This window comes from Notolepis coatsorum (assembly GCF_963971535.1).
Source record: "Notolepis coatsorum genome assembly, chromosome: 10".
NCBI lineage: Eukaryota > Metazoa > Chordata > Actinopteri > Aulopiformes > Paralepididae > Notolepis > Notolepis coatsorum.
The window spans coordinates 131,945,154-131,957,639 of NC_140174.1; the positions used below are offsets into that span (position 1 = coordinate 131,945,154).

The 12,486-nt window shown below is 44.0% G+C and overlaps 1 protein-coding gene across 1 annotated transcript in view; it reads left to right on the forward strand.

The window, feature by feature from the left end:
• The first annotated feature begins 11,645 nt into the window (after positions 1-11,645).
• Positions 11,646-12,486, forward strand: part of LOC311235953 (supervillin-like) — a 271,644-nt gene continuing 270,803 nt past the window's right edge. Inside the window, exon 1 of the mRNA XM_084323493.1 lies at positions 11,646-11,924. The gene's annotated coding sequence lies outside the window, so the exon portion shown is untranslated. The remainder of the gene's footprint in view (positions 11,925-12,486) is intronic.

Consider the following 12,486-nt stretch of genomic DNA (forward strand, 5'->3'; position numbering starts at 1 on the left):
CATACCCCACGCGAAGGTAAGGAAAAACTCACTAAAACCTAGCAATAGGAAAAAAATGCTCCACAGGCAGTGTGGAGGTGAGAAACCTTACAAGGGCCATTCAAGGGGGGATCTCCCTTCTTAGATGTCGGTGATAGTAGTGTTGCAGACTAACAGTTGGTAAGCATGCACTCATGTGTGTAGTGAAACACAGATGAGTGCATGCAATAGCAAATCAAATTATTTATAAGGCCCAACAACACACGTTAATGTCCCCATGGGCCGTACATGTCTTCTTTAAACAAGTCAAGAAGAAAACATAATAATAAGTCAAGAACAGAACACCATAAGGTCCAACAAATTTAAAATAAATGCAAATAAATGAAAGAATGCAAGCACTCCCAGACATACCCCACGCGAAGGTAAGGAAAAACTCACTAAAACCTAATGGGGAAAAATGCTCCACAGGCAGACCTTAGAAGGGCCATTCAAGGGGGGGGGATCTCCCTTCTTAGATGTCGGTGATAGTAGTGTTGCAGACTACACACTTGAGGGCATGCTTACCAACTGTTAGTGAACACAGATGAGTGCATGCAATAGCAACTGAACATTTTGAAAGATTGAAGATAGAGCTGATAGCGAATCTATTTGAGGCACAGGGGCGGCGCAAAGAGGGTCGCGTCCTCCCCGTCTTAATCACGGGACATTCAACACTCCGGTCATTGCTCAGAGACAGTCGGAGACAGGGAGATAGGGGCGGCGCAGAGAGGGTCGCGACCTCCCCGACATCATCGCGGGACGTCCAGCACTCCAGTCACCACTACGAGACCTCCGGAGACAGGAGGGCACGCAGAGAGGGTCGCATCTTCCCGGCCTTCATCAGGGGACGTCCGACACTCCGGTCAGCACTCCAGGACAGCAACTCACAGGGGGACAGGGAGACGGGACAGGCGTTAGACAGCTCGTGTGATTCTAGTGGGCGGACATAGCAATAGATACCACAGTGAATAGAGTAGATATATGAAGTAAGCATATTATGTGAATAGAATAGAAGTACTTACCCAGAAATGAAAGCCGTGCTGTAAGCTCGGTGGTGATGTCATGATATATTTCCATCATCTGTCTGTCTGTCTGTCTGTCTGTCTGTCTGTCTGTCTGTCTGTCTGTCTGTCTGTCTGTCTGTCTGTCTGTCTGTCTGTCTGCCTCTCTCTCTGCCTCTCTCTCTCTCCCTCTCTCTCTGTCTGTCTCTCTCTCTGTCTCTGCCTCTCTCTCTGTCTGTCTCTCTCTCTGTCTCTGTCACTGTCTTTCTCTCTCTTTCTTTCTGTCTCTCTGCCTCTCTCTCTGTCTGTCTCTTTCTCTCCGTCTCTCTCTCTTTCTGTCTCTGTCACTGTCTTTCTCTCTCTTTCTTTCTGTCTCTCTGCCTCTCTCTCTGTCTGTCTCTTTCTCTCCGTCTCTCTCTCTTTCTGTCTCTGTCACTGTCTTTCTCTCTCTGTCTCTCTTTCTTTCTGTCTCTATATTAGGGGAGAAGGCATTTATAATTCCCTTCATGTTAAAAGGAACACACCAACATTATGGGAAATGCCCTTACCGTCTTCTCCAAAGTCAGACACGAAGATGGATACCAGTTTCCCTTGCGTGCGTTCAATATAAAGCTATCTGTCTGCATGCTAGCCTAGCTTAGCACACATGAATGGAAGCGGATACGGACCAGCTACCCTAGCTGTTGGCCAAAAAGCTAAGCTAGTGGTCCGTATCCACTTCCATGCATTTGTGCTGAGCTAGGCTAGCATGCAGACGGATAGCTTTATACTGAACACACAGAGAGGATAATAATTAGGATCTATCTTCTTTGTCTGACTCTGGAGAAGACGGTAAGTGCACATCCCATAATGTTGCCGTGTTAAGAAGTGACCCAGAGACCTGTTCCTGTTGCATTGACCTATTCAGAGAGCACAAATGTAACAGTACTGCATGGTCTGCATCCCCTTAACAATAGTGTGTATTGAGCTGTACTGCATTCTGCAATCTGTTAATAAAGTTTTCAATCAATCATTCCGGGCCTGTGACGTCACTGTACCCATTCTGCAATCTGTTAATAAAGTTTTCAATCAATCCGGGCCTGTGACGTCACTGTACCCATTCTGCAATCTGTTAATAAAGTTTTCAATCAATCAATCAATCAATCAATCAATCAAACAATCAATCAATCAATCGGTCACTGTACCCATTCTGCAATCTGTTAATAAAGTTTTCAATCAATCAATCAATCAATCAAACAATCAATCAATCAATCGGTCACTGTACCCATTCTACAATCTGTTAATAAAGTTTTCAATCAATCAATCAATCAATCAATCAATCAATCAATCAATCCAGGCATGTGGCGGTCACTGTACCCATTCTGCAATCTGTTAATAAAGTTTTCAATCAATGGAACCAATGGAAGCGAGCGTCCTCAGCCCGCCGGGTCCTCAGCCCGCTGGGTTCTGCAATAGTCCTCAGCCCGCTGGGTTCTGCAATAGACCTCAGCCCGCCGGGTCCTCAGCCCGCTGGGTTCTGCAATAGTCCTCAGCCCGCTGGGTTCTGCAATAGACCTCAGCCCGCTGGGTTCTGCAATAGTCCTCAGCCCGCTGGGTTCTGCAATAGTCCTCAGCCCGCCGGGTCCTCAGCCCGCTGGGTTCTGCAATAGTCCTCAGCCCGCTGGGTTCTGCAATAGTCCTCAGCCCGCTGGGTTCTGCAATAGTCCTCAGCCCGCTGGGTTCTGCAATAGTCCTCAGCCCGCCGGGTTCTGCAATAGTCCTCAGCCCGCCGGGTCCTCAGCCCACCGTATCCTCAGCCTGAGACGTGGTTCTGCAATATCAATGTGTGTAGCCTGAGAAATAAGATACAATAACTTCCTTACAATAACCATATAATATATAAATAGCCAACTAATAGGAAATAGGAGTCATTCCAGATATTGATACATACATTGATGAATACAAAAACGGGGCGTATGGCAAAACTTTTATTTTATAAACGGAAAGGTAAAAATAAACACAACACATGATGTATTCTTAATCTTACTTATAGGCTACATAAAAGCCTAAGAACAGTTTAATAAGCCAATCATATGGCGAATCGACATGGGTTTAATGCGTACACCCCCCTCCCCCCCTGTATCCACCCCCCAGTATCCTAATGTACAGTCGCCTCCCCATCATATGTATATACTCTGTCAGGATCTAGGGGTAACAGTACTGTATATTTGAATACCGTTTATGTCACAAATGTATCAGTACTAAATACCTATATGTCCCTATGCCATAAATGTCATGTATATTGTGTATGTCATAAATGTCTATATGAATTGAAAATGGGGGACCCTGATGTAAACAAGACAAACGTCTTTCTCAGGTCTGCATCCCCTTATACAATTGTGTGTATTGAGCCGTACTGTATTGTACCCATTCTGCAATCTGTTAAATAAAGTTTTCATTCATTCATTCATTCATCCTCCCCCCCTGTAGAGGACGACTGGACGAGACGTGCGGTGACCGGAAGCCCGCTCTTCGTCAGCGCGTCGTAGCCGCCCCCCTCCACCACCAGGAGTCTGATTTTATAGGCTACATAAAAGCCTAAGAACAGTTTAATAAGCCAATCATATGGCGAATCGACATGGGTTTAATGCGTACACCCCCCTCCCCCCCAGTATCCACCCCCCTCCCCCCCTGTAGAGGACGAATCTACAGGGTTCAAATAACAAACTCAGCAAGACCGACGGCTTCTCAGTTACAGTGGGTGACAATAATTTTGTCACAAGGAAGATATTACCTACCTGGGTTCCATCCTAGAGGCAAATCTTTCCTGTGACAAGATGGCATCCAATGTAATAAAAAAAGTCAACCAACGAACTAGATTCTTGTACCGGATCTCCTCACTGGTAAACGAGAATACCCTGAAGACTCTGGCAGGAGCACTCATTCAAGGGTACTACGACTATGCTTGCACCTCATGGTACCAAAGCACCTCAAAGGCGCTAAAAACAAAATTACAAACATCTCAAAACAAACTGGTCAGACTACTGCTTGACCTGACTCCTAGAACCCACCTCACCCCTGCCCACTTTGACAACCTAGGATGGCTTAGAGTAGACAACAGAGTACAGCAACTTGCAATGGGCCTGGTCTACAAGATACACTACACGACCAAGGTACCCATGTACATGTCAAAATACTTCCCAAAGGTCAGTGAATACCACGATCACAACACCAGAGGGAGCTCCACAAATCATGTTAAACCCAGATTCGGCTCAAACAAGGGACTAAACACGTTTCGCAATTATGCCACATCACTGTGGAATGATACCCAAAGCTGTAAAGGAATGTGAATCACTACCCACTTTCAAAAACACTCTCAAAGAACACCTACGGGAGACTGCAATTCGAAACTGGCCCCTGTAAATGTCCTAACACAACCCCCTCCAATGTACAGTAAATTACCAAGTATGGTCTTGTCAATATTCCAATGTACAGTTTTGCTTGTACAGTGGTACAGTGTCCCCCACCCACCCCTCCTACCCACCCCCCCCCCCCCACTCCTACCCAACCCCCCCCCCCCCCCCCACTCCTATCCAACCCCCCCCCCCCCCACCCAACCACCTCCAATGTACAGTCCCCCCCCCCCACCCAACCTCCTCCAATGTACAGTTTCTACGCCTAATGTATATACTTTTTTTTCTGGACTCTTTTCGTATCACAAACAGTACTGTATTTGCAAATCTGGTATGTCATAAATGTATAGATGTAGCAGTACTGTCTATCTGTATGTCATGTATGTCATATATGTTACGATGAATTGAAAATGGGGGACCCTGATGTAAACAAGACGAAAGTCTTTCTCTGGTCTGCATCCCCTTAACAATTGTATGTATTGAGCTGTACTGTATTGTACCCATTCTGCAATCTGTTAATAAAGTTTTCATTCATTCATTCATTCATTCAACATGAGCAGCAGGGGGCACTGCTACGCTGCATTCTTTACTGTGAATTCCTCAATGTGTTAGAACTGTTACTTAGAAGTCGACTAGTTTATCATTTTAATTCGTATTGTGGGCGTGGATTTATGACGTGAGAAATTGCTTGTTTGAATTATGATGCGTAAATCTTCAGTGCGTGTGTGAAATAAAGGAGATAATAGAGACAAGTTAATACTATTGTAGATGCTTGAATCGTGCTCTGAAACATGTATAATAATAATAATAATAATAATAATAATAATAATAATAATAATAATAATAATAATAATAATAATAATAATAATAATAATAATAATACATTCTAAGTGTTTTGATTGATTGATTGAAAACTTTATTAACAGATTGCAGAATGGGTACAGTACAGTACAGCTCAATACATACAATTGTTAACAATTTGATTGCCTAAGGCTAAATTCATGATATACCATAGGCAGGGCCGCCTGGGAGAAATGCGAGGCCCTGGGCGAGATTTAAACGCGAGCCCCCCCCCCCCCCCCCCCCCCCCCAAAGGTAAAAAAAAAAAAAAAAAAAATTATATATAATTTTTTTTTTTTTTTCATACAGTCAACATATTCTTAAATAATAGCGCTGCCCGAGGCTGGGCATGATACAGTCAACATATAGCAAGAGAGAGAGCGAAAGAGAGCGAGAGAGAGCTCCCGTTCTACAGTCAATATACAGTGTACAGAGAGAGAGAAAGAGAGAGACACATTGGAAAGAAATTGAAATGCTATTTGGCCCTAAACAGAGAGTACACAGTGGCAGAATACCTGAGCACTGTGACTGAAGATCCTTGACTAGGTACAGACTCAGCGAGCACAGCCTAGCCATCGAGAAAGGCCGCCATAGGCAGACTGTGTGTGTTAGAAAGAGAGAGAGAGAGAGAGAGAGAGAGAGAGAGAGAGAGAGAGAGAGAGAGAGCATGTCTGTGTGTCGTGTGTGTGTGTTAGAGAGAGAGCATGTATGAGAGAGATAAGCAAAGATGAGCCCCTAGAGAGAGAGTGCATTAAGAGAGAGAGAGATAGAGATATATCCACGGCGGGAATAGAATAGAGTGCATTAAGAGAGAGAGAATAGAGTGCATTAACTCATGACATCTTACCTGCACCAAGGAACGCAGGGCGAAAGGCCGCAACACAGGTCTCCACGTTGACGAAAGGCCTCTCGCTGGCGGGACAAAAAGAAGCTGGAAGGCCGGAGCCTTGTCATGGTGCAGGCCCGACTACATCTTCTGTCAAATATGATGTCGTAGTCAGAGAGTGCCAGGGCCCGCTATTCTCACGGCTAATGTCAATGGTCGTAGCACAAGCTAACAACTAACTCTAGGCTAACTGTTAGCATCAAGCTAACGTTCCCAGCCGAGCGAAAACGAGCAGCTAACGTCGTAGCTAAACAGCTAACTGAGCTAACACCAAGCTCACCTCCCTCGCACCAGGTGCTCGGTGACACCAGGCCACACACCGTTAGCTACAGCTAACTAGCTAGCTGGCCCGTTTGGAGAGAGAGAGAGAGAGAGATATATCCACGGCGGGAATAGAATAGAGATAGAGTGCATTAAGAGAGAGAGAATAGAGTGCATTAAGAGAGAGAGAGAGAGTACATTAAGAGAGATAGAGATATATCCACGGCGGGAATAGAATAGAGTGCATTAAGAGAGAGAGAATAGAGTGCATTAAGAGAGAGAGAGAGAGTGCATTAAGAGAGAGAGAGAGAGATATCCACGGCGGGAATAGAATAGAGTGGATTAAAAACTCACCAAACGTCCAAGAGGATGGAGACAACCGCGTGGAGTTGACGAAGTTCATCTGTCCTCTTCATCTTGGCATAACAATGCTGCACGCGCTCTCTCTAGGTTAGCTCGAAATAGTAAAACGCAGCTGACGCACGCCGACGTACACATGATGTAACCCCTCCCTTCTTGAAAACAATCTGCAGAGCCAATATACATCTGCAGAGCCGCAGAGCCAGGAACATTCTACAAACGTGTCTAATGTGAAATATATAAGCATATAAGCAAAACTAGATTTTAGGTCTGTGATGGAAAAGGGCCTCGCGGGAAGGGGGGCCTCGCAAAAATAAAAAAATAATAATAAAAAAAATAATAAATAATTTTTTTTTCTTTTTTTTCTTTTTTGTGCGAGGTCCCCCTTCCCGCGAGGCCCTGTGCGACCGCACTGCTCGCACACCCCCTGAGGCGGCCCTGACCATAGGTTGCCAGCTCTATTTGTCTATGGAGAAGTTCCCCTTCTTTGCAGGGCTATAACTTTTTAAATTCTATTGCTAAATTGCCATTATTAGGGCCCATTCAATGTCCTATATGTATTGTTCAGGGTGTATGAACGTTAAACTTTTTCATTCACATATTCATACTAAAATATGATCTAAAGTATATCTAATATCTAATGTTTTCATCTCTTTCTGCAGCTTTCTCCAGAACGTGATTTATAGCCCCAAATGCATTATATTGATGATCAAATACAGTTTGATAGCAATCGGCGCGATATAAAAAAATCCAACTGGACGGACTTCTGGAAGTTACTACACGTCATCTGATGTTGACCGGATGGGCGAGGGGGCGTTTATAATTCCGTGGGCAGCGTTATACCATTCATCTAATGTGGGTCAAATGTTCATCATAGCAGTTAGTGTCGAACACGGAAATATTACACGCTAAAACTCACCCCAGTCTCCGCGGGCCGTTGGGCGATCAGCGTGGGGTAGACAGTTTTCCATTATGGGATGTAAAAATATCCGGTCCATTTCCAGCTTGTATAATAGTATATACGTCCAAATCATGTTGTTTATCGAGTTATTGGCAACGGATCGCTATGTATTGTGACGAGCTAGAGTGCCGGAACCTATACCGAGTGCCCGGAAGTAATATGGGTGAACAGCACATCGTCCAAGTAACTTCCTGTTTGGCGATTGCGCCGATCGGCCACCAGATGGCGCTCTTGAACCGCTAGAGGGTTCAGTGGGGCTTTTTGGTGGGTCTCAGGCCAGCGGATGGGAAATATGAATCCGATCACAGATTTTTGAAATATTGATATCAAAGACGAGTTACGGCGTCTTCGGCAACTTGAGCATGGCGGGGAAGGACGCCTAAACTCGTCTTCTGGCAGTTAAAGTGTTAAGGGGATGCAGACCAGAGAAAGACTTTCGTCTTGTTTACATCAGGGTCCCCCATTTTCAATTCATCATAACATATATATGACATACATGACATACAGATAGACAGTACTGCTACATCTATACATTTATAACATACCAGATTTGCAAATAAGCAAAACTGTACATTGGAATATTGACAACCATATTTGGTCATTTACTGTACATTGAAGGGGGTTGGGTTAGGACATTTACAGGGGCCAGTTTCGAATTGCAGTCTCCCGTAGGTGTTCTTTGAGAGTGCTTTTGAAAGTGGGTAGTGATTCACATTCCTTTACAGCTTTGGGTAGGGCGTTCCACATTGATGTGGCATAATTGCGAAACGTGGTTAGTCCCTTGTTTGAACCGAATCTGGGTTTAACATGATTTGTGGAGCTCCCTCTGGTGTTGTGATCGTGGTATTCACTGACCTTTGGGAAGTATTTTGACATTTACATGGGTACCTTGGTCGTGTAGTGTATCTTGTAGACCAGGCCCTTTGCAAGTTGCTGTACTCTGTCGTCTACTCTAAGCCATCCTAGGTTGTCAAAGTGGGCAGGGGTGAGGTGGGTTCTAGGAATAAGGTCAAGCAGTAGTCTGACCAGTTTGTTTTGAGATGTTTGTAATTTTGTTTTTTAGCGCCTTTGAGGTGCTTTGGTACCATGAGGTGCAAGCATAGTCGTAGTACCCTTGAATGAGTGCTCCTGCCAGAGTCTTCAGGGTATTCTTGTTTACCAGTGAGGAGATCCGGTACAAGAATCGAGTTCGTTGGTTGACTTTTTTTATTACATTGGATGCCATTTTGTCACAGGAAAGATTTGCCTCTAGGATGGAACCCAGGTAGGTAATATCTTCTTTCCTTGTGACAATATTGTCACCCAGTGGCGGCCGGTGTGAACTACATTTGGGTGGTCGCGATCATCTGACCAAGCTGGCCAAGCGAATACTGACTCATAACGTTACCAACATTAACACTTTGATCGCCATGGTTAAATTCATAATTTACCATCCCTAGCCAGCTCTATTTGTCTATGGAGAAGTTCCCCTTCTTTGCAGGGCTATAACTTTTTAAATTGTATTGCTAAATTGACATTATTATGGCCCATTCAATGTCCTATATCTATTGTTCAGGGTGTAGCAACGTTATACTTTTTCACATATTCATGTTTTTATCGTTTTCTGCAGCTTTCTCCAGAACTTGATTTATAGCCCCAAATGCATTATATTGATGATCAAATACAGTTTGGTAGCGATCGGTGCCAGATAAAAAATGTCAACTGGAGGTACTTCTAGAAGTTACTCCGTATGATCTGATGTTGACCGGATGAGCGGGGGATCGTTTATAATTCTGTGGGCAACGTTATATCATTCATCTAGTGTGGGTCATATGATCATCAGAGCAGTTAGTATAGCAGACATTAGAAAATAACGCTGAAACTCACCGTATCTTCCTCGCGCCGTTGGGGGATGAGCGTGGAATAGAATTTTTTCTATTATGGGATGTCGAAATATCCGATCCATTTCCAGGTTGTATAATAGTATATACGTCCAAATCATGTTGTTTATCGAGTTATGTGCACCGATCGGTGTTCACTGTGTCAAGATGGAGTCCTGCTAATGATAGCGAGTGCCCGGACGAAATATGGGTGAGCACCACTTCATCCACATGACTTCCACCAGATGGCGCTCTTGAACCGTTAGAGAGTTGAGTGGAGCTCAGCAGTATATCTCAGGTCCCCGGGAGAGAAATATAATTTCGATCACAAATTTTTGAAATATTGATATCAAAGACGTGTTACGGCGTCTTCGGCAGAATGAGCATGGCGGGCAATGACGAGTTTCGGCGTTTCCGGCGATTAAAGTGTTAAGTCGAGTTAATTGATTCATACTACACTAGTACACGTATGATCATCAAATCAATAATGAACACATATATATAGGCCTATCTTGTCATTTTAAACAAGTTACCATTCATTCATTCAGCCATTATGCAATACCCACAGCGAAATTAACACGCTGTGTTGAGAGAGCGAGAGAGAGAGAGAGAGAGAGAGAGAGAGAGAGAGAGAGAGAGAGAGAGACAGACCGCATTAACTCATTAACTCACTATGTTTAGTTGAAACGTGGTCCGGAGGGCTTGATAAAGTGTATAATGTCAACTGTCCCACAGTCCCAGACTGTTGTTGTCGATGTATATCCACTGTCCAGAGTGACTGCATCACAACACAACAGCATCGAGTAACTAACTAACTAACTTTCCTAACCAGAAACTGGCGTCGGCCAATCAGAGAGAGCGTCTTCGAGAAATGCGGCTACGGAAAATACTGGCGTCGGCCAATCAGAGGGCGTCTCCGAGAAATACGGCTACAGAAAGTCTCGACGCTGCTTGCTTAGATGATAATAGATCGCTTGGAAAAGCGCCCGGCTTCCATCATAATACGTCATATTTCAATGCACAGCGCGTTACGCACTGATTGGCTGCGACGGATACAACGATGAAACCAGTGCACGCCCACTGTAAGCGCTATTGCGTCTAGCCCGAGAGAAATGCGGCTACGGAAAGGAGTCACTTCCTGTTAATGAAAACAATTATTTATATTTGATATATTAACGTTATATTGTGCATTGGAAACACAAACATACTTAAAATGAGTAAATATTATTCATTTTAAACATGTTTATTTTATTTATAGGGCCCAAAAAAAAGAAAAAAAAAAGAATCCTATTCTTCTTCTTTTAACCAGGGAGGGCGGCGCTCTAGCGCCCCTATCGGCCAGCCGCCACTGTTGTCACCCACTGTAACTGAGAAGCCGTCGGTCTTGCTGAGTTTGTATTTGAACCAAAGAGAATGGACTCTGTTTTGCCCATGTGTAGTGATAGTTTGTTATCAGCGAGCCATATGCAGATTTTGCCTAGTTCTGAGCTGAGGGTTTTTTCAACCTGTAACTTGTTCTTGTCAGAGACCAGCAGGGCTGAGTCGTCCGCAAACAGGAACAAGTTGCAGTCACAAGCTGACGACATGTAATTTGCATAAATTAGGAACAGTAATGGTCCTAGTATGCTTCCTTGTGGAACACCACAGCTCACTGTGAGGGGGGGGGGGGGGGATAGGGTACCGTTTACCTCCACCATCTGTTCTCTCCCCTCCAGGTATAGGATTGCAGTGGTCGTTTAAATAGAGAAGGCATGTGTCAGTGGAGTGGGATGTTCTGAAGCCAGATTGGAATGCGTAGATTAGATTTTTTTCCGCGAGGTACTTTTCTACCTGTTCGTATACAATTTTTTCCATGACTTTCGAGATGGAGGTAAGGATAGAAACAGGGCGGGTAGTTGCCTGGGTCTAATTTACTGCCCTTTTTGTGCAGGGGTGTTACTCTCGCAATTTTGAAGTCCTTGGAGACTTGTCACGGAGAGGCCCCTCCTCAGCGAGGAGGGCGGGGTTTGCAGTTTTTTGAAGCGACGGGGGAAGTGAACTACTCACTGCTGCTGCACACATCAACACGTTAGGACTGCTTTCAAACAAGAACAACTTCAGATAATACCGTTCTTTCTTGGTTCCCCCCTTCTTTTTAATCGGTCGTCGAAAGTATTGTCGTTTAGACCAAACAAAGCCTTGTTCCTTTGGCATATCGCACGTGCATTTTGCATTCTGCACGACATTTATTGTATTTTTAATCCGTAGTGACAGACTTATCGGACTCTCTCCACCCGTGATGACACGTTCTCCACAACTCTCTGCTTCAGGGAATGTTCGCTTGGCAGATCGACCAGCAGACAACAGGTATGTTGATATTAAAGCAGGAAAAGTATACAATGTGTCATGTTGTTGTGTCGTTAGTTAGCTGGTAGGTATTCGAACGGCTGTTTCCTGTTTGCAGTTGCTCGACTATATAAATGGGGGACCCTGATGTAAACAAGACGAAAAGTCTTTCTCTGGTCTGCATCCTTAACAATTGTGTGTATTGAGCTGTACTGTATTGTACCCATTCTGCAATCTGTTAATAACATTATCAATCAATCAATAATACACGTTGCAATTGCACCGAAGTTAATATATTTAGTGGGATGCAACCTAGATTGCTAAATGCCCGGACCATATGTTGTAACATTATAATACACACATCCCCGTTGCCATGCTTATATTAGGCATAGCAGTTTCCTTCTCTAATAAAAAATGTTAGAGTAATATACAGAAGATACAGTATAAAGTTAGCTTACAGAAAGATGCAATGTTATGTATTTATTCCACAAAGAATAAAACAGCCATAGGCCAGTGTTTTACTTTGCATACAAGCCTACTTTTATACGTCTTTATGTTCTAAATACATCCTACTACTGTAGCC